The following is a 23,418-nucleotide window of genomic DNA, read 5'->3' as shown; positions in this document are numbered from 1 at the left end:
TGAGCATGGGAGGTCCTTCCATCTTCTGATGTCTTCCTCAATTTCTTTCTTTAAAGAGTTAAAATTTTCCTTGTAGAGCTCTTTAATGTCTTTGGTCAGGTTTATTCCAAGATATTTTATTTTTTTTTTGTGGCTATTGTGAGTGGGAGGGTTTCCCTGTGCTCTTTCTCGGACTCTTGTCATTGGTATATAGAAAGGCTATAGACTTTTGTAGGTTAATTTTGTAACCTGCCACTTTACTGAATGTGTTAATAATTAAGAATCATATTCTTAATACTTAGTATTTAAGTTATCAAAAACACTACAGTGGCAGTGATCCAAAGGTTTCTATAGCAAAGAACATTTGGTAAAAACAGATTGTGCAATACAAAGTCATTTGATTAGTGTGTCAAAATTTCAATCTTAATGAAAGGAAGCTTTTCTATGTGTGATAAAAATAAGTGCATAACAATGGCCAGTACTTTCAAGTTTTCTTTGTGTGATTAACTTTCATTCCTTATTTGCAATTCAAAATATCCCCTACTATGGTTTGAATATCAACTGAATGCTCCTCAAGTGTCCACTGTGATTAAAGCCTCAGTCTACAAAATGGCCACATTGTAAAGTTCCCTGGAAACTTAAGAGGTGGGGCCTCATGGGAGGTAATTGGAATATTCCCTCAGAGGGGTCTGTGGATGTTGGGACCCTAGACTCTCTCTTTCTCCCTGACTTCCTGTTTTACAATGTATACTCTTCCACACACATGTGCCTCCTCCATGATGTGGCCTAGCCAAGAACTGAATTGATGCCAACATCATATCCTTGAGCTTCCAAGACTGTGAAGCTACCTATCTTGATTATTTCATTGGATTAATGCACAGCTTTAATGCAAAGCTTAGGAATTCATCCCCCATACATATCTTAGTCTAGAACATAGACTGGCAAAATACTACAATATCCCATTCCTCAGAGAATGATTTACGTTTTTAAAAGATTATTTTATAAGAGAGAGAATATGTTTGATCCAGTTTCTAAAATATATAATTGCTAGTCCATTACAGAAAAAACTTGGCAGCCTCAATGCCTCAATCTAGAATATTCCAACACCTCCCATTTCTTCACTCTTCAAATTCAAATTAGTGTCTAGCTTCTGATTTCTCTGACTCATTTCCCTACACCTCCAATATCCTAGCTTATGACCCATTGCCTCTGGCCTAAGGTGTTTCTCTGCCTCTGACCTGACCTCTTTCCAGTATAGATACCCACCATAACAATATTAGAATCCTGTTCTAAAGAACAAAAGTCATCATATCCTTCTCTAGAAGTCTATTCTTGGCATCCTAAGACTGATGCTGCCTTTGTACCTGCTTTTCCCAGTGCCTGCCCCTGTGCAGATGTCTCCTGGCACCCTCCTCCTAACATACAGCATTGCTTATATATATGAGATTTTCCACTAACCTGGGAGCTTCCTAAAGGGTGGATATGCAGACATAGTATCTGAAAAGCAGAAATGCAGGGACTGTGTTTGATTCAGAGCTTTCTGGGTATCTTTTAAAAAAAAAATGAGGCAGAAAAAGTCCCTAGAAACTCAAATGCCTTTGGAAGTGAAAAGGTAGTTACATGCTAATGTGACCATGTTTGGCAAAGTCCAGCAAGACGAGAATTCAAAATCAACTAGAACTGAAATCTAACTTCTCTTCTGCTTTTCATGCTAATGTCTCCTTTTATGAATGCATTTGAATATATAATTTTTTAAAATTTAAATTATGCACAAGACTAAGCTATGTACTTTACATATTTTGCCAGTTATTTTCATTTCATAAAGTTGGCATATGTATGAATATAGAACTGAAAATTGACAGAATGGGTGCATTTTTGTGAAGAAGAAAGTTTAAAGGAAGGAAGAGGGACAGAAGGAATGTATGAGAGTGTGCCACTAGCTGCTTCCTTGCCTTTAGTTCCTTTCCCCTAGCTGCAAAGCTAAGGTGACTGCTCTTCTCAGCATCCGGTTTTCATTAGTCAGACAAACAATGCAGGAGAGCACTCACTCTGAAATCTCAAGATTTTAATAGAAGGGAAGCTTATTATTTTCCTAATGTGATATACTAAATTTTGTCAACATGGAACCTCCTTCATATGGACGTTAAGGGTCCCCTAGCTGATGGCAACTTTAACCAAACTTGTATTACATGGGAGGTGTGGTTCATTTTTCAAGAGAAGAAAATGCATAAAGACTTCATTATATACACACAAACACCACAGACACACACACACACACACACACACACACACACACCCCACTATATTTAATTCCATTCCTCAAAATCAGTTACATGGTTCTTCCTAAGTAAAGAACCCTGGGAAATGAAGACACTGTACTAGAATGAGAGCAGAAGCAGAGGCTGCACAAAGTTACTCATATCGCACATGTTTGGCTGACAAAACAAACCTTTTTCTTGGTCCTACTTTCATCTCCCTCTCTCCTTCCTATTTCTAAAATTTCCCACCTCCCAGCCTTTCAATAGTCAAGGAAACAGTAGATATTTGCTTCTGGGACAGCTACTTTCTCTGATGATCTGGGAAATCGCTCTTTGTGGGTTACTCAATTCTGATTTCCCTGGAATAGAAGGAAATAGAATACTAGCTCAGAAATTAGAACAATAGACTAGAAACTTGAATTCTTTGGTGTTATGTAGAAAAGACTTTGGTAGCTGATCAGGTGGAAATGAGCTGTCAGGAGCTGAACAACCATCAGACATGTCTGAATTTCATCATTAGTATGAGAGAAACAGTCACCACCACTGTATTTCCCAAAGGTTTCAGGGCAACTGTGGAGTCACTTCCACACAGCCTGCTTTCTTTTCTAACTTGGATGTTCATTTTAGCACCTACATACAGATGTTGAGGAGACAGCCTTGTGGTGTCAATGTCATAGTCTTGTAAAAAAAAATGTGAGGATAATGCCTTTGAAATTTTTTTGTCAATGGATCTCTGTGCCTCTTCTATCTGGGCATCTAAGACTACAACAGCTTTGTAGTGAACAACAATAGATTACCATTATTTAGCGTCTATGACAAAAATATTGAAAAACATAATTGTTCACCAAATAGTTATTGAGTGGCTGCTCCTCTTTGGGATTATTGGGTTAATTTAGTACTTGGCTGGGACCGGATTTCTAGCCAATGACATCTTCTAGAGAGAAAGAAATACTACCAGTTTACAAAAGAAAAAGTAAGAAAACAGGTGAATAAAGATGATTCACATCAGGACATAATTTCTGGAAGAAGATAATGTCTCCCTTCTTCCCCAGAAGAGGGTAATCTCATGTGAGTTAAGAACACAATGTACTCCTCAAAAACTCCATGTCAGCTACCAAGCTGGGTGGAAGGAAGACATTCTTCCAGATTTAGCATGTTCAATAGTGGACCTTTTCTCCTTCTACTGTGTGTCTGAAGATGGACCCAAGATAATCTGTTTATTAAAGTTTCTCTCCACTTGCCAATTTATTCTCCACACTGCCCCCGCTTAGAGGGTCCACAAAGGACATCACAGGCTGCTTCTTGTGTATAATTCGGCTCTTGCTGTATCAGCCTATGCTGCATGTATTTTTAATATTTGAATTACTTGTTAATATTCAGAAGCTTTGTATCAAATTCAGGATGCCCAACTAGAAATTCTCTGACTGAATTCCCACATGGAGACTTGGCTAGAGCGTCCTGATTTGTGTTTTCTTTAAGAAAGCAAATACTCTCCAACTCAATTCCCTGTGTCCCCTATTGTCTTGTTAACACTGAGACTGGTTTTTAATTTCATATTTACTTGATGTTTTTCTTGGATTTAAGAACCAAGTGGCAGATTTCTAGCTCCCAGCTTGTTTTACTTATTCATGTTTTTCTGCCTAGAGTCTTTAGAGATTTGAATTTGTAACCTACAAATAGTAGAACCAAGTTTTAGTCAAAGCATAAAGTTGGATAGGGCATTCTTGGACTTATTTCACAAGTCTTAGAAGGCTAAGATATAGGGATCAACTTAAAGGAGAGAAATCTAGACCACTTAGCCTGTCTCTGGCAGGAGGAATTCTGAAGATACTCCTGTGGTCCAGCCTACTGTGTCAAGGCTGGTAGAGATATGAAATGAAAATCTAGCTTTTGTGTATTTGACAAGGAAATTGCACATATTTTGTGACTTGTTGGGGCCTTTGATGGTATATAATAAAAAGAAGCATAATCTAATATAACCAAATGATGTAATAACCAAAACAAAATATGTTAGAGCAATAATTAAGCATTTCAAGAGTCAGTCTGATTTTAGGTAGACCTGGAAAAGGGATTCAGATGACATCATCAGCATGAGATTTTTGTTTCTCCATCTTTCCTCGCCTCATGGTTCAAGTTGATTGTCAGCATTCCCAGGACTATGTCTTGCCAGGAGCACATGGATGATGGATAGTATCAGTAGCAGGTGTGAACTATGCTTAGGCCACTTGTTCAAAATCAAAGTGTTACCCCTACTACCCAGATATTCTGATTCATTAGGTATGAAGCTAAGCCTAGGAATCTTCTTCTTTAACTAGCTTCCCAAGGATTCAAATGTAAGAAGTCCTTAACTCATTAATGAGAATTGAGAGATTCATTAGTGTCAACTTCATTACCCATTTTTTTGTGCCATGCGCCTTAGTTGTAGATGTTGCATTATAGATGTGTAGCTTAGACCCAGGCAATTCATAGACAATGTCTGTGTGTGACCAGTTGTGGTATTTGGTAATAGTCTCCTACTGATACAAAATAAGCTTCTTTGATAAGTGGTGACTTGGATATTTGTATGTAAATATAAGGATACATATTTTGCACATAGCAAGAAATTACATTAGTCTAGGGATGTGACAGTCTTGGAGTTTTCTCTAAGATCTATGACCTCTCCAGCCATGGGGACAGGGTATAAAGATGATTAAGATTCTTTGAGATATTCTCTATAAAATACACAAAAAAAATCAATGAAAAAATTTTAAAAGGAGAAGTCATTAATTCAAACTTTGGGAAACACTTTGAGACTGCATTTTCTTATTACAACTAAAAATTTATAATGTGTCAGGATTATAATATTTCCAAGTATTTTTTCAACTAATCCTTAAAGTGAGTACCATTATTATCCTCATTTGAGTAAGAAAGTGAGGTTCCAATAGTGCCCTGTCCCCTGACTTTAAAGTTAATGTTCCTCCTACTCTACTATAAAGCCAACATTCCTTCTGGTCCCTGTGTGGCATCATCTGAAGGGTGATTCTTGAGTCTCAGAGTTTGCTATTTGTCATTCCTGGCAGGGAGAACAGACAACTTGCTGACAGGCAGCAGTGCCAACTGCCGGTTTAGCAAAGTCACAGGAGACACTTCTGTGTGGTTCTTCTATGATGTAACTTGCCTGTTGCCTCAGGCAAGTTGCTTTGGCTTTCTGAACCTCGGTTTCCCCTTTTAGAGGCTGAAACTTGTGACTTCACAAGGTTGACACAGGAATTAACAAACAAATAAAAATGTCAAGGTGGTGTTGGCCCTAAGTAAACGTTGGTTTGTTTTAGATTATCTCTTTTTTAATTAATAAATGATCAAGTAATGTTTCTTTTAAAAAAAATTATTGTGTGTATTTGTGTGTGCCTATCTGGAGGTATGTTCACAAAACTGCAAGTCCCATGGATACCAGAAGAGGTCCTTGGATCTCCTGGATCTGGAGTTACAAGCAGCTGTAAGCCACTTGGCATGATCACTACAAACTAAACTGAGGTCCTCTGTGAGAACAGTATATACTGTTAAGCTGTGAATCATCTCTCCAGCCCTCAAGTAATACTTTCTGTGGGGCCTACCTTACTGCTGGTGCTAATGTGCTGTGAAGGTTCACTCTGGGCCCTTCACACTGTAGCCTAGCTACCCACCGGTCCTGACTCACTTGTAGTCTTCAGAAGATTTGTAATGCCATAGCAGCTGGGATTTCCCTTTGAGGGAGATGCTCAGGACTGGAGCAAGGGGGAAAAACAAATACTTATTAAATAACTATTACGTGGCAACATCTTTTGGAAAGTACCTTCTAAGTCTTGCTATTAGCTATGTATTGCTATTAGCAATACATCAGTGTGTAGGAGAGAACTCCGAAGTCATCAGAGGCTATTTGACCAAGGTTACTCTGCCAAAAGGGAGAAGATCCAGAATTTGAGCCCTGGCCTCATGCCAGTGACTCTACAATCTGTGGCCTTTCCTGAAGGAGCTGCTATCTGTGACAGTGATGTCCTCACCAGATATGAACTACTTACCTGGTGCTTACTCAACCTGGATAGACTCTAGAAGTGAACACTTTCTAGACATATACTTGATGTAGTGATGTTCAAAACCAAAACAAGAACTCCCCAACTGTGACAAAGTAGATATTGCAATTATTCTGCAGAGCTTTAGAATGCAGGAGAAATAGTGATCAATATGAATCCATATAGACCAATAACAGGGAGATGCTCAGAGCATCTTTTAAATACTGTCTAGTTGACCCCTATGTTTAGTATAAGGTATAAATTAGTTCAAACTAATCAAAGACTAATGTGATCAGTTTTCTAATAATTAAAACATCACAGGTTTAGAATGTATATCAAATTTGTCTCCTTTCCTTTCCCTCACAGGAGAAAATCTTAAATTCTCAGCAGAGTGAAAGCAAGCTCTTATTAGAGAAATGTAATAAATTTATGATGAAGGTACAGGTTTTGTGAAATTGCCTCTTTTTTGCATTCAGTTCTTTCGGAATAATGGAAGGAAATTCATTTGCATAGGGAAAATCACTGCCATTCCAGAACTCGATCGGTTATCTAACAATATTAAAAAACTGAAATATTTTCTCATATAATCCAATATATCCTTTTTGGTCAGCCAGTTATTATTATTCCTTATGAGGTTCAGGAAGGGAATTCTTGGGGCTTTCTTTAAACAACCCAGACTTTAAATACCTTATTTCTTTCCAGTGGGCATCAATATTCTGCAAATGGCAGGAATACACTTTTCAACTTAAAAAACTACCTTCATCAGGTACTCAAGGAAACACAGCATCCTCTTCAAATAATAATAAATGTTACTTCAAAAATAACCTCTATTATTATGAAGCACTGAGTAGGTGAAAATGAGTTATTCCATCTTGAAATGAATGGCAGTCAGTTTCAGATGTTTAGAGGAATGCTATGTTCTTCCTTTATGGCCCAGTCTCAGATTTTTTTTAAATAACATTTTTATTGATTCTTTGAGAATTTCATACAATGTTTTTTTTTTTATCATATTCAGACTCTCTCATCTTCTCTCAAGTCCACTCCCACCTCCACACCCACCCTCACTTCATGTTATCTATTAGTTTTAAGGCCTACTGAGTCTGATTTGTGTTCCCCAGATACTCTGGGGTGTGAATCCATCCCCTGGAACATGTGTTCGATCTACTCTTAAAGAAAACTGATTCTCTCTCCCAGCAGCTATCACTTGCCAATGTTTCCTCAGCTAGGGCTGTGACTTCTTGCCCACCTCCCCAACACATGCTGAGATTTTGTCTGTCTTGGGTCTTGAGCATACTGTCACAAGCACTGGGGGTTCACATGTGCAACTAACCTGTTGTGTCTTGAAAACATTGTTGCTTTGTATCCATCCATCACCTCTGGCTCCTACCACCTTTCTGCACCCTCTTTTGCAATGATCCCTGAGCATTGATGGAAATAAGTGTCCCTACTTAGGGCTGAGCACTATGCAATCTCTCATTTTCTGCATGTTGACTACTTGTTCTCTTTGTTAATCACCATTTTCTTCAAGAAGAAGCTTCTATGTATATAACAGTAAGTCATTAGGAATCAGTTTAGTACTATGTCCATTTAGCAAAATAATAGTAGTAAGTTCTTCCCTGTGTCCTGTGACCTATCTAGCCACCCATTTCTTTGTCCTGTAACAGTGCCAGGTATGAGTTCTATCTTGTGAAGTGGGCTTTAAATCCAATCAGAAGGTGGTTGATTGCTTCCATTATATTAATACCTCTACTGCAAGAGTGGGTATATCATATATTCATTACTGTAGCTTTCAAGGTTCACATATGAGTAAGGTTGATGATTAATTTTCTCTTCTGGTAGCATACATGACCCCTTCCAGAACTATGAAAGCTAGACAGTAGAGATGAAGCTTTGAGGTCAGTCCCAGCTTGATTTCTCCTTGCTTCATCTAAAACTTGTGTACATAATACCTTCAGAAATAGGGTCTTACAAGCAAGTTTTGGAGTGTAATCAAGAACAATGATAATCGCAAATACTGTTTGAGAATCTCTGGGATGCCCCTGGACAACAACTCCAAAATTGGGAGCCTATTCCTGGCACTGGACTTTTTGTTAGCCCATGATATCTGGTAGTGGCATCTTCCCCCATTATAGGGTAACTCCATTTCAACTCTTCTTATGCATGTATGTACTTTAAGAAGTTTCTACAAAAGCAGGTTTCCATATGACTTCTTCTAAAGGCCTTCAGTGTTAGTTATCTCCCCCATACTCCCTCTTCTACCTTGCCCTCCCATTCCCACCCCATCTAACCCTTCCTATTCCTTTATTCCTCTTTCCCCCCTTTAATCAGGACATTCTAGATCCCCTCCCAGGAAGCCCCCCACTCCATAGCCCCTTACTAGTTTCCTGACCTCTAAGGATTTTCTAATTAACCACATATATCTAAAGATTCAAATTTGGCATCCACATGTGAAAGAGAACGTGTAACATTTGTCTTTCTGGGTCTGGGCTACTTCACTGAGGATGATTGTTTCCAACTCTACCCGTTTACCTTCAAATTCTGTTCACAAAGACCAAGAAATGGAAGCAACTTATTTGTCCATCAAGTGATGAATGAATAATGAAAATATGGTAGATTTACACAATGGAATATTATCCACCCATTCTCAGATTTTTGAGATGCAAATACTCTTCTAAAATTGTGTCCCCTAAAATTCTTCTCAAAGTAAAAGGACATTTTTTATCTAGAAATAGAAATAAAGGCATTTTAGCTCACAGAAGCCTAGCCATTAATACACAGTGTATGCACTCTATTGTGGAGAAAGAGAAAGATGTGAACAGGACATGACCCCTTTCCAGAAAAAAAGAGCACTTTATGAAATGTTCTTTAGGCAAAGATTTTCCTAGATCTAACTATTCTCTTTTGGTCCCTTCATTGCCTCAACCACGTAATAGTTCTCCCCTCTTAGGATTCTCCTCCAATCAGGATCCTGTAACCACATTCTATCTAGAATAGAATTCTGACTAGAAGTCACCTGGGCTACAGTGATTCGAGGCTCAGGAGCCCATGCCCTTCCATACAACAACCTTCATTCTTCTCATGAAACTGACTTCTGAAGTCAGTTTTAAAACTTCACCTTCCTGAAAAAACATATATACCCTATTGCAAAAAAAAAAAAAAAAAAAAAATCACACCCTATTGTAGCTCTTCTCCATTGTTATTTGGGTGCTGATACAGAAGTTCAGCAAACTCCACTTGAAAGAAAATTCATCCTATTGTTAGAAATAGGAGGAAAAAGTAATCCTTGTCCCAGTTTGCTTTTCTGTTGCTGTGATAAAACACTGGCCAAAAGCAACTTGTGGAGGAAAGGATATATTTCAGCTTATACTTCCAGGTCAGTGCTCACCACTGAAGGAAGACAGGATAGGCACTCAAGCAGGAGCTGAGAAGAAACCATGGAGGAATGGTGCTTACTGGCTTGCTCACTGGCTCATGCTTAGCTAGCTTTCTTGTACAACCTAGCTAGGAAGAGCACCGCTCACAGTGGGATAGACAGAACTTCCTACATCAATTAGCAATCATTACAATACCCACAGGTCAATCTGATCTAGGAAATTCTTAATTGATGTTCTCTCTTTCCTTGTGATTTAGGTTGTATCAAGTTGATAATAAAAACTGATCACCCATCCATGTAGAAGAGGAGACTCAGCCTCTCCTGGAACCTTTCCTTCCTGAGCCTCTAAAATCTACCCCTGCCCTCCTCATCCTCTTGAGAAGATGGGACAAATGTCTGCTGGCCGAGGACTGCTTCCTGACATGCCAAGTTGCCCCTGCTCTACTCAGATTTTGGTCTTTATGCCTCTTTAGAAGCAAGTATCTTTCTAAAACATATTTTAATATAATTTTTCCTTTTACCAAAATTTCATGATATTCCACTGAGCCCAGACGGAGGAGAAATTGCTGTAGTGTTATTATTTGGAGATTGTTTTATGATTCCCATTGTCACCATCACACTCTCAGATGTTGCTTTATGATTCCCATTGTCACCATCACACTCTCAGATGTTGCCATCTATTCTCATGTGAATTCCTGCTACCCTGGAGGAATGCTGCACTTGACACCGAAAGGAGAATTCAGGAGTTTGGGAAAAGCCATTGAAAAGATGTGAAAGACCCTGCGTAGTGAGGCTATGTTGAAAGATATTCAATTTAAAGTACTGTTTATAGTTTAGTAACGGCTGCCACCCAAATCAGACCATAGTTCTTCAGAAAGTACCTGCACTAGGTAGAATACTTTCCAGAATTCCTGTCCACCCAGAAGCTCAGAAAGTGGTCCTATTTGGAAGTAGAATCTTTAAGGACATACCCAAAGGTGAGGCCATAGTTTTTACTATATTAAAGCCATTTCCAATCCAATGACTAATGTCTTCAAAAGAGAAATTAGGGTTGAGAATATAGCTCAGTGTATAGAATGTATTTAGTATATGAATGGTCCTGGGTTCAATATCCTACACTAAGTAACTAAATAGAAAAACAGGAGAACTGAAGACACAAAGAACAAGGTCATAAGATGTGGTGGAAACTATTCAAGTGACATATCTATATGACAAGAAACACAAGGAACTACCTATAATCACCAGAATCTAGGAGAGAGATATGGCAGAATACATGAGGTCCAGAGCGCAGTTAGGAGTGCATGGATGAGGTGGGGTAGTGTCTAAATTTGATTAAGAACTATTGTATGAAATGTACAAAAGTGCAATATAAAATTTTTAAAAGAGAGTTATGGGACGGTTATCCCTCTGTCTCCAAAAAGATCTGACCATCTTGACATCATTTTGGACTTCTGGCCTCCAAAAATTCTGCAATTTTCAGACATCCAGTTTGTGATTATTTGCTATGGTACCCCTAAGAAACTAACATCCTGTTTCTCTTGAATCATGTCCCTTTATTTCCTCATCATATCATGCACTCTAGATGCAGCCTCCTCATTCCATCTCCCTAAGCTCACTAACATTGTGGGAAAGGCCTGCATCCTTCTTTCAGCCATTTCAGCTCCGATTCCCTCTCCAAGGTCCAGTTCATTTAGAACTTTTCTATAATGCATTCTCTTACTAGTTCAACACAAACCCAGTCTTTCTGTATCTTTAGTAAGTACAGACAAGCTTTTTTTACATGAATGTGTCTGAGCATTATGACACAGTTGACTTGAACTATTATTTAAATTATCAATTATTTTAGTTTTGAGTCTTTCTCATCTTCCCAAATAGATTACAAATTGTAGGGTGGAGGATTAACATTGTCAAACAGAGGTTTGGCCTTTTGTCCTTGACTCCTGGAGGTAACCTCCATGCCCTTGGAACATCCTGCCTCATTCTTATTTCTCTGGGACTGGTCCATGCTTGGTAATCTATGTTAACAATGTGTGGTATGATGGGGTCCTGGGACCACATAAATCATAATGACCTGGAGAGAGGAGTTGGCTAGACAGCATGGTTAGTGACATGGGTGCTAACTGAGCTGCAACAAAAACTCCAGACACCAAACTCTGATAAGCTTCCCTGTGGGCAGCATTCTATGTGTATTGCTGGGAAAGTCAGTGCTATTCACATAGCTACATGAAAGTGGGCAGCAGAAGCCTCTGTACCCTGATGTCTTCTGGACTCTGGTCTGTGATCCCTTCCTTCTCCAGATTTAATTAGTATCCTTTCACAGGAATAAATTATAACCATGAACACAACAGCTTTCTGAATCTGTTTGTTTTTATAGAGAATGATTTAACTGAAAAGTAGCCTTAGGAATCCCTACCTTTAGGACACATGAGAAGCAAGAGTGGCCTTGAGGACTTCCAAACTTTACATATACCGAAAGGAAGTCATATTTATGCATATATGTATATGTATAAACCATAACACCATAAAATCATCACACCTAAACATGCTAAACAATTCTTCTAGCAATTTACTATTGCTCATCTTCCCTCAGACTCTAATTTCTCTAATAAATTGTTTAAAGATAATCACTTAAATCTGGGGCAGAACAAAAAGAAAATAAGTTTGAGCAAATGTGTTGCATGTTACGAATTCTACATGGTGATAACAGCAGCTATTTACCAAGAATTTAGAATGCCCTAAATATGGCATTAGTTCTTTGATTGAAAAGAACTAATTCTCTTAATTCTCATAACAACTACTTGTTAATTTTGTGTCATTGCAAATGAGGAAATAGATATAGAGATCCACTAATAGCAACTTAAAAAATTAAACCTCTCACCTTAATTCTAGTGTCATCCTCTATCTACATGTTGCCTTCTGGTAAACCTCTCAGAGAAGTATCTGCAGAAAGCTGAATACAACCCTCAAATGCACTTCCTTGTGCCTCACATGTTTCTCCACGCATTCTAGCTTACTTCCATCAAGATGGCTCTTGTGAAGGTCTACCAGCATCTTCCTGCTGTCAGATCTACCAGGGATCCTCAGTCCTCACAGCCTCATGCTCACAATTGTCTAGGTCCTCCTTCAGTTTCTTCTTTTAGCTTCTAATCTTTCTTCATTACTTACTGACCCTAGCTAGTCACCTTTGAAGACAAATATTCCTTCATCTTAGCATTAACTGTTGACCTAACCCATTATTATTATTGATAAATATCAATATATTCCACAAGGTTCAAATATACTGAAAACAATGAATTCATAAGTTATAACAATTTTATTGGCATTGTTTCTCTAAGTACTAATAATTTTGCTTAATAGATACTCACAGGTTCTTTTATTCAGATCATAATGACTAATATTCACTCTCAGATCACTCACACTTCACACAGTAGTGTGTGTGTATGTGTGTGTGTGTGTGTGTGTGTGTGTGTGTATGTTTATAGAGAGAGAGAAGAGAGACTGAAGAGGTTACAGAGTGGCTATAAAAGGGTTAAAGAGGTTGCAGTGTTCAAGGAAGTCTTACTAAAGACAGTAGTACCTAGTCATAAGCCCAGTGTGGTAGTTCAAATCCATAATGCCAGCACTCAGGAAGCCAGGGCGGGAGGGTTGCCACACATCTGAGGCCAGTCTGGCTATATAGTGAGAGTGCCCCCAACCCTCCAAAATAACCAAGAACCCAGACAAAGAGTTGCTTAGAATACACCGAGTTGGTTCAAGACAGGTAAGGTAAGGTCAGGCAAAGGAATAAGTGTAACTACAAGATTAAGTATAATTTTCAGAGAAATGTTACTGAACAGTCATAACATAGCTCTTTAGTGAGAAGGTTTAATATAATCCTACATTTTCCCCACTTTCTGGAAATGCCATATTTCAACTTGTTTTAGAACTGTAAAACATACACACACACACACACATGCACACTCACATATATATACATATACAATATCACATATACACATCTATGCCATATATTTGTGACATAGGTACAATTTTCAAATTCATGGACAGGTCTATTATAAGAGATGAGAGAAGAACCACTCACTGTAACCAACTAGTGTGTAATGTTTAAAACCAAAACTGCATAGCTGGAGGATTCTTTATTCATGGGTACTTAGAATCATGACATAGTATTCAGCATGGCCGATGCCTGTTAGAGAGAGCAATGGAAAGAAGAGTAGAGAAAGAGAGTAACAGGAAACATTGAACAAATAAAATGTCTCCATTTTCAAGACAGTCTCCCTCTAGTGCTAGCTGGTCCAGAACAGACCAGACTGGCCTTCATCTCACAATGATTCACCTCCCTCTGCCTTCCACGTGCTGGGATTTGAAGGCATGCACCACCACACCCAGAAAAATATTTCCATTTTACAAATAAGTTTATCTAAGGGTTCTATAAACTATTGCAACATACATATTATCCATGTTGTTCCTAGAGCATGCCACTTTCATTTTGAAGTAAATTAATGATAAATAGGAAACTCTAACTGACATATAGAAAAATATTTTTCACCTCATCCAAATGCCTAGGTAAATGTCTGTAGCTAGAATATCCTTGACTCACAAATGAAGCTAAGGGCCAGCAATAAACTAAAATAGTCACTTTGATATAATGAAGCATGAAATGGCACTTTGGAAATAAAATTACAATGAGAGAAAGTATATTTAATATGTTCAAATGTTGAACAAAACTATATAGACTTACTTGCCAATAAACATTGTATTGTTTGTAGCGGTTATTTTAATTCCAATTTGTGAGTATTTCTCTTCCAGATGTTCCAGTATTTCCTAATTTCTTGTGCAAAATTTTTTTTATAGATTTGACTTTAAGTCATTTTCAGAAAGAAATGCAACTGAGCCTGGAGTCTTGGTGTGTCAATCATCTGTTGTGGTCAGCTTCTAAACATTCATTCAATTTCTGTTACCTTCACAAAACATTTCAAAGCTTTCTGTCATGAATTCTATGTTCTTTGAAGCTAATTATTTGCAAAACTGTTAATAACCTGACAGCCAACGGTTCTTCAACCTTTCCAAAGTATTTCTTCATGATACAGTAGGCAGGCTATTCATCTGAACTATTGTGATCTGTATGTGAAATGTCCTCCAAAGCCTGAGGTGTTGAAGCTTTGCTCTCTACAATTGTGCAGAGGTAGGTTTTGGAGGGAGTAACTTGTTCATGATGTCTCTGATCTAATCACTGGATGAATCAATAGATGGAGTAATAATCTGATGGCATTATTGAGAGATGATGGAAAACAGGAGGTGGACCCTGGTTGAAAGAAGTAGGTCATTGAGAGCATGTCTTCTTAAAGGAGATACCCTGAGCCTGGCCCCTTCCTTTCTGCTTCATTCTACCTCCTGGCTGCTGTAACAGTTGCTGTCTATCTGATGCCTTTCTGCCATGCTGTTCTTCCTTTCCACAAGATTAAGAGCAATGGAGCCACCAACTATGAATTGAGACCTCTGAACTGTGCACGGACCTTGACCATTCCCCTCTTAAGTTGTCTTGTCATATGTTCTATCACAGCCACAAAAAAGCTAACTATAATATGTGCAAAGCCCAAAAGAGCAATTCATGGCTTTTTGCTCTTTAAGTGTAACACAAGAAAGAAAAAAAAAATTTATTCAAATATTTAAACTCTAGGTGTGCCATACTATATCCGACTAACTTATTTTGATTTTATACCTCTTCTTCTTCATCTTGCTGTTATATATCAATATGTGTATTTATTCCTGATATTTCCTGATTTTTTGAGACATTTATACACAAGTATTGTATTTGCATCATATCCATCCCTCCCAGTTTCCCTCTAATTCCTCCCATGCTCCCCTGACTCCCTCACAATTTCTTGTCCCCTCTTCTTTGATTATTATTGTTACATGGGCATCATGTGCACGCATACATACAGATGTATAGTACACTGAGTCCATTTAGTGGTGATTGTGTGTACCTGTGTTTAAGACTTCCAACTTGGGATTAAACAACCACTCAAGAGCTAGTCCCTGGAGAAAACTAATTCTTCCTCCCTCAGTGATTGATTGAAGTTCTTTATCTAGAGGTGGAACTGTGTGCAATTTCCCCCATCTGCCTTGGCATAACAACTGGTTTTGTACTTATGTAGATCTTGTTGGGCTACCATACTGTAGTGATTTCATTAATGTAGTTTCCCTATCATGTCTAGAATATGTTAATTAGAAGCAGGTACCTTCTCTCTCTAGCTCTTACAATTTTTCTGCCCCCTCTTCCACAACATTCTCTGAGCCTTAAGTTTAGAGTTTGCATTGTAGATGTGTCACTTAGGGCTGGTCATCTCATAGTCACTTATTCTCTACATTTTGACCAGTCATGAAACTTTGTAATAGTCTCCATCTTTTGAGAAAAGAAGCTTCTTTGATAAATGGTAAGAGGTACACTTGTATGCAAATATAAGAATACATACTTAGAGCAAGAAAATATGTTGGTCTAGGAAAGTGACAGAAGTAGGTTCTTCTCTAGGGTCTATGACCTCTACAACCAAATGTGCTTGGTTATGTTTACAGCACCATGCAGGATTTTCCTCCTTTTGAGAAGGCCTTAATCCAATTAGACAGCTGTTGATTTTCCCCAAGATAAAAGTGTCACTATTACACTAAGAGATGTAATTTGGTGGACCAGTCATTGCTGTGCTTTGTAAGCTTTACAGTTGGGTAGGACCATTGATGGGTTTTCTCCCTTGGCAGCTTACATAGTAACTCCTGATACCATGAGAGCTAGTCTTCAGGGAGAAGGCTTCCAGGTCAGTCCTTACTCAGTTGCTCCAAGTCCTGTATTCATGTTTGTAATGTCTTCAACAATAGGGTCTTATTTTCTGCATGAGGATGATATGTTTTGTGTAGTATAGATTTTTTTTTTGGTCTTTTTGAGACAGGGTCTCCCTGTAGCCCCAGCTGTCCTGGAACTCACTATGTAGACCAGGCTGGCCTTGAACTCACAGAGATCTGCCTGCCTCTGCCTTTGCCTCCCAAGTGCTGGGAGATTTTTTAAAAAGATGAACAATGATTTATTTTTCTCCCTAAGTAGCAGGAAATGTTTCCAATTATTTTTTAGAGCAGGACATTTGGTACAGATAATGTTGCCATAGCAACTTTAGAACAAGCTTAATTTGGGACACAATGAGTGCACCTACTTTGTTTCAAATTCATTTCCTGTCTGATCTATCATTTACATCTAAAGCTGTGTTTACAAACACTACAGCGAGAGTGCCTATGTGGAAAGTTATTTAGGGATGTGGTGCTTCAAATTCTCACGTGTATTTATGGCATTTATGAAGAGCCAATATTACAATCCAAAGATATTATAATGTTTATTAAAGAATAAAAACTTACTACAGTTTTACTCAAAATTGAAAGCTTTGAACATCAATTGGATCTTAACAAGTCTTCAAAAATATTTTGACATTAAAACACATTTTAGTTTCTAGTGTTTGCCTTTACAAAATGCTGGAAAAGAGCCATTTATTGTATTCATCCAAAGAAAAACGCTTTAGCTTAGTTAATGTGAGCTTTCCACTGGAAGGATAATGTGCCCATCAGAGTTCTGCTGGCATAAACATATGTTTAGGATCAAGGTGGCTTCAGAGGGGACTAGCTGTGGTTTCCCAGTTTTAAAGTAGCTAAAATGTGCCCTGGTGTTCGGGTTTCTCTTTCATAAAGAGAAACGTTAGATAAACACATTAGGAGTCTAGGAAAGATTCAGTCTGCAATAATTCCAATAGCCTGAATCTCACGCACACACTTTAACCTCTGCCCCAAATTCATTTCCTGACCCCTTGTGTTAAGATTAAACGTTAAGATTAATTTCCTTTGCCAAACTTTTCTTGATTTGGCCATGCAACCCTGCCTCTCCTCAGAGCACTGAGTCTAGATTATGTTTAGTTCTTTCAAGTACTTATTTGCTACCTACCTCCCTACTATAAACAGAATCCCAGAAGGAATACCCTTTTAAACTTGGTGGTGTTTTTTTTTTTTTCCCTCTGCCCTACCCCCCAAACCAAAACAGCACCTGCTATACAACAGGTGCTATGTAAAAATTGAAAAAAAGAATTGTTTTAACTAATCAATTAAAACAAAACTTTTTGCAAAAAAGAAAAAACATTTTTTCAAAAAACAAAAACAAAAACAAAAACAAAACACATAATGCAATGGAAGCAAGAAAACTAATTCCAGAACAGTAAGTCCACAAATATCCCTGGGTATCTAAATGCATATAAAAGGGGGATTTCTCACATTGAAGAGGAGTGGTGCTGTGAAACTAACCATAATAAGTGTTGTGGATTTACCATTTCCATGCGGGCCATTCAAGCACAAATATCTGTTACTACCTGAAATGACACCTTAGAGAATAAGCGCACAAGGCAGTGTCATCTGCTCAATGACTAAAGTCAACAATAAGAACAAGAGGCCATATGAGAGTTTAAGAGACAGCCAGCTAGGGAGGCACATGGTTTCAAGGAAAGAGGACAATTGAGCTAAACCACAAACATAATTGGGAATTAGGGAAGTAGCCAGAAGGCTGGAGTTTTTCAGAGGGAAAAAAATCAAAAGCAATGAAGGTAGGGCACATTCCGGTGCAACAAATACACAAATGTTTCTTGTCCTAAAGCTAGTGAAAGAAGCGCTTCGCTTCCTTGTATCTCAGAGGAGTGCGTAAGATCAGTTACCTTAAAGAAGTGACTGGGGAAGTTGTATAGAAAGCTTTCTAATCATGTGCTGCAGAATCCCTGTATCCAGGGCTAGAAATGGTTCTGATACTGTTAACTGCACTTTCCTCTCAGCACATCCTTTAAACAATGAGCAAGGGTCATGACAAAAGAAAATATGAAATAGCAATTTATTTTCAAACCCACTATTCACCAAAAACCATTTTAATAGATATATCATGCAAACATGAAGGCAATAAAACAGTATATTGTAAGAAGAGGTAAATTTAGTTCACAACTCATCTGCCATAAACTACTAGCTCTCAATTTTTATCTCAATTTTTGCATATTTTTATTGTTGTGAGAGAAATATCTAAAACACATATATGCACACACATCTATGCACACATATATACACACAGGCACAAATGGACGCTCATGCAAACACACATAAACACATGCCTGCACACACACACATAGACATAGATGTGCACACAAGCACAAACACACATATGTGCATTCATGAAAATTCACATATACACTCATGCTCACACATGTGCACATGCACATATACATTTCACACACGCGAACTTGCACATATACATGCACACACATGAACTTGCACATGTGCATAGGTGCACACATGCTGGCACGTGTATTGTGCACATGTACATACATGCACATGCATGCATGCACAGGCACATACACTTTTGCACATACATGCTCACACACACCAATGCACATGTGTGTGAATATGCGTGCATACATGCTTACACACATGCACATATACAGCTACCTGCCTGTCTGTAGATATGTGCACACACATGCTTATGCTCATATGCACACACACGCAGGTACACCCTCTTCATATAGAAGTAAAAGTGAGTAGAGCTGCTAGTAGAGATTTGAAGACCACCCTCATAGTTCAACAAAATTAATAGAGAGGAGTTCTTATGTTGTACATTATGTAACTATGATCTCCAAGAAAATTTGTTTTGTATAATGAAAATAGTAGGTTATTGACATTCTGGATCCAAAGCAGTTGTTACATTTACCACAAGAAACTTCAGCAAACAGGTAAAATTTTAAAGAAATCATTGGAAAGAAAAGTGTAGGAGGCTGTAAATCTAATTTAATGAGAGGTCAAGACATAAAATACTTCACAAAAAGACTAATTCTTAAGAGAAACATTAAATAAACATTATGTGGGAGCCAATGATTACAGCAAATGCAGATTGGATTTGGAGAATAGTAAGGAGCACAGGTGGAGACATGACACACGGGGTAAATATAAAACCCTAATGTTTGACCTTTAAATCAATGATCTGGGAGAGTAAAGCACAGGGTGACAGGTGTCAAAGCTTAAATGAAATGGTATAAAAAGCCATGCACCAAATTAACAAAATATTATGATTCAGAAACAAAACAGCTAGCCAATTTCTAGCAAAAAGAAATATAAAAGATAGGGCTCTAGGCTTTAATAACATGATGTGAAACTAACGATTAGGAGTAAAGGTCATATAAATGGGATAGATAATTCTATGTACTACCCCCCAAAGCCCTGAGGATTAATGAGATAACAACACAAGCCCATTTGATATAAAAGGAAGGTGATGAAGTTTCAAGAAGAAAGTGTCATTAATTAAGAAGTACATTCTGTACAAACATGAGAAATTCTAAGTTTAAAATTTCCTGTATTGAATATCAAACAAAAATAAAATAAAATCTTGCTGCTACTTAATAGTGTGGATTTCACCTACAATCCTAACACTCATACTTTGATAAGTCGGGAAGACTGCCTAGCATCAAGGCCAGCCTGAACTATATAGTGAGCTCCAGGTCATTCTGAGCTACAAAGAGAGATTCTGTCTCAAATAAAACATCAACCAAACAATTTTAAAAAACAAAGACTAATCACCAATCCAGGTACCCTCTGAAGCAGATAAGTATTGGTCTGAGTTTTTACTTTGCCAAGGAATATTCTTTAATCTTTCTGAACATTATCCACTGTCACATGTATTACTCTTGCATCATTTGATAGAGAAACTAGATTAGAATATATAGAATTTATAAGAACTGTGTAATATGTATTCATTTATGCCATTTACCATATTCTACATACTATGCCATACATACAAAATGTCAGCTTGAACATGTTCCGTATGACCCCTCATATGATACTAGTGTGCTTAAAGTATCAGTGTATCGCATCCAAGTTCCAAATCCCATTCTACAAAGATAGAGTGGAATCCTTTCAATATTTTTCCTTTGCAAAGATCACAAGATTAAGCTTTGTCAACAGAAGGTACTAGAAAGACATTGATGGAGGGAACAGTTCCCTTCCACCGCCCAGGTCTGGTTATATTCCTCTGGCCAGGCACCAGCAATAGCAATAGGGCATTTTTTTTTTCCAGCATCTGCCTCCTTCTGCATGCAGAAGCTGGCAGCTTGATGGCCAAGTCTTTCCCAGCTCTCTATCTGATAGATTCATAGTCAAGTGTTACTTGGTATTCATCCTTTGTGTATGGTTCCCTCTGGTACTTTTCAAAATCACTTTGCAGAAAGCTATTTCCATGGGGTTTTTTTCCCCAAGGTGCTCTATCTCAGCCCTAAGGCTACAACTACGCCTTATGAACTGCCATCACTGCATTCTGTAGAGTTCTTGTCACAGCTTTATAGCTAATCCTGTTAAAGTTATTAGTTACTTCTACTTTGTCCAGTGACATAGGGTTTGTCTCTTGCTCAAAGCCTGACATGTGCTCTGTTGTGTGTATGGGTGATGTGTGTGCACATACATATGTGCAGGTGTCTAAGGTGTGTATATGTATTCAGGTATGGTAATTCCTTAGTAGCCCTCACTTTGTTTTTAGAGACAAGATCTCTCGCTGGAACCTGGGGCACACTGATTAAGATAAGCTGGCTGACCAGAAGGTCCTAGGGGTCTGTCTCTACCTCCATTGCACTGGTACTGCAAGTGTTCACCACCACTCCTGGCTTTTACATACTGGGAAGCAAAAACTGGTCCTCATGCTTAAGTGGCTCATGCTTAACAGACTCCTGAAAGATACAGAACATTATAAGGGAATACTTTAAAAATCTATATGCTACTAAATTTGAAAACCTGAAAGAAATGGAGGGAGAACTTCCAAATTCCTTCTATGAAGCCAGCATCACTCTCATCAATCTAATACCAAAGCCAGGTAAACATACAAGAAAAAAGAAAACTATAGACCCATATCCTTAATGAACATAGATGCAAAAATTCTCAAGAAGATACTTGCAAACCGCATACAGACACACATCAAAAAGATCATCCACCATGATCAAGTCAGCTTTATCCCAGAGATGCAGGGATGGTTCAATATACATAAGTCAATAAATGTCATAAATCACATAAATGGGCTCAAAGACAAGAACCACATGGTCATCTCAATAGATGCAGAGAAGGCCTTTGACAAAATTCAACATGAATTTATGTTTAAAGTCCTAGATGGAATTGGACTGGAGGGAACATACCTCAAAATAATTAAAGCCATATATAAGAAACCCACAGCCAACATCATTGTATTTATTGCTAGTTAGCTGTCCATCCTTTCTCTCCTTAAGATATGATGGAGATGTTGGCATCTTTCCTGGGTAAGTCCTGTGGTGCCCACTGCGTGCTTGAAACTCTTGCAAGAGCAATAAGACAAGAGAAGGAAATTAAAGGAGTAATAATTGGAAAAGAAGGGATCAAAGTATCCATATTTGCAGATGATATGATATTATACATAAGAATCCCAAAAATTCCACTTGAAACTACTAAGAATTATTAACATGTTCAGAAAAGTGGCAGGTTACAAAATTAACCTACAAAAGCCTATAGCCTTCTTATATACCAATAACAAGCAATCAGAGAAAGAGCACATGCAAACACTCCCATTCACAATAGCTGCAAAAAAACCCAAAATACCTCAGAATAAACCTGACCAAAGACATTAAAGAGCTCTACAATGAAACTTTTAGATCGTTAAAGAAATTGAGGAAGACATCAGAAGATGGAAGGACTTCCCATGCTCATGGATTGGAAGAATTAATATTGTGAAAATGACCATCCTACCAAAAGTCATATATAGATTCAAAGCAATGCCAATCAAAATCCTCATGACCTTTTTCACAGAATTGGAAAAAAACATCCTAAGATTCATATGGAAGTACAAAAGACCTCAGATAGCCAAAACAACCCTGAGCACTAAGAACAATGCCAGTGGGATTACTATACCAGAATAAACTGTACTACAGAGCTATAGTCATAAAAACAATATGGTACTGGCACAAAAATAGACCCATAGACCAATGGAACAAAATTGAAGACCCAAATATGAGTAAATGCAATTTCTGCTACCTGATATTTGACAAAGGGGCCAAGAACATTAAGTGGAGGAAAGACAGCATGTTTAGCAAATGGTGCTGGCAAAACTGGATCTCCACTTGTAGAAGAATGAAACTAAACCCCTATCTTTCACCCTGCACAAAAGTCAATTCCAAATGGCTCAAAGACCTCAATGTAAAGCCTGAAACTCTGAAACTCTTAGAAGAAAACATTGGGAAAAACCTGCAAGATATAGGTGTAGGAAAGGACTTTCTAAACCGGACACCAATAGCCCAGGAAACAAGGGCAAGAATTAACAAGTGGGACCTCATTAAACTAAAAAGCTTTTGTACATCAAAGGAGACAAGCAAGGAAACAAACAGAAAACCCACAGAATGGGAGAAAATCTTCACCAGTGACACATCTGGTAGAGGTTTAATAACCAGAATTTATAACAAACTCAAAAAATAGAGAACCAAGACAAGAAGTGACCCAATTAAAAGATGGGCTATGGAGCTGAACAGAGAGTTCTCAAAAGACAGTAAAGATGGCTAAGAAGCATCTTAAAAGATGTTCGTCATCACTAGTAATTAGGGAAATGCAAATTAAAACCACCTTAAGATTTCATGTTACCCCAGTCAGACTGGCTAAGATCAAAAGAACAAATGATACCAAATGCTGGACAGGATGTGGGGAAAGGGGAATGCTCATTCAC

Source organism: Nannospalax galili, unplaced genomic scaffold (assembly GCF_000622305.1).
Source record: "Nannospalax galili isolate Female #2095 unplaced genomic scaffold, S.galili_v1.0 scaffold892, whole genome shotgun sequence".
Classification (NCBI taxonomy): domain Eukaryota; kingdom Metazoa; phylum Chordata; class Mammalia; order Rodentia; family Spalacidae; genus Nannospalax; species Nannospalax galili.
Note: the sequence above shows the minus strand (reverse complement) of the source record.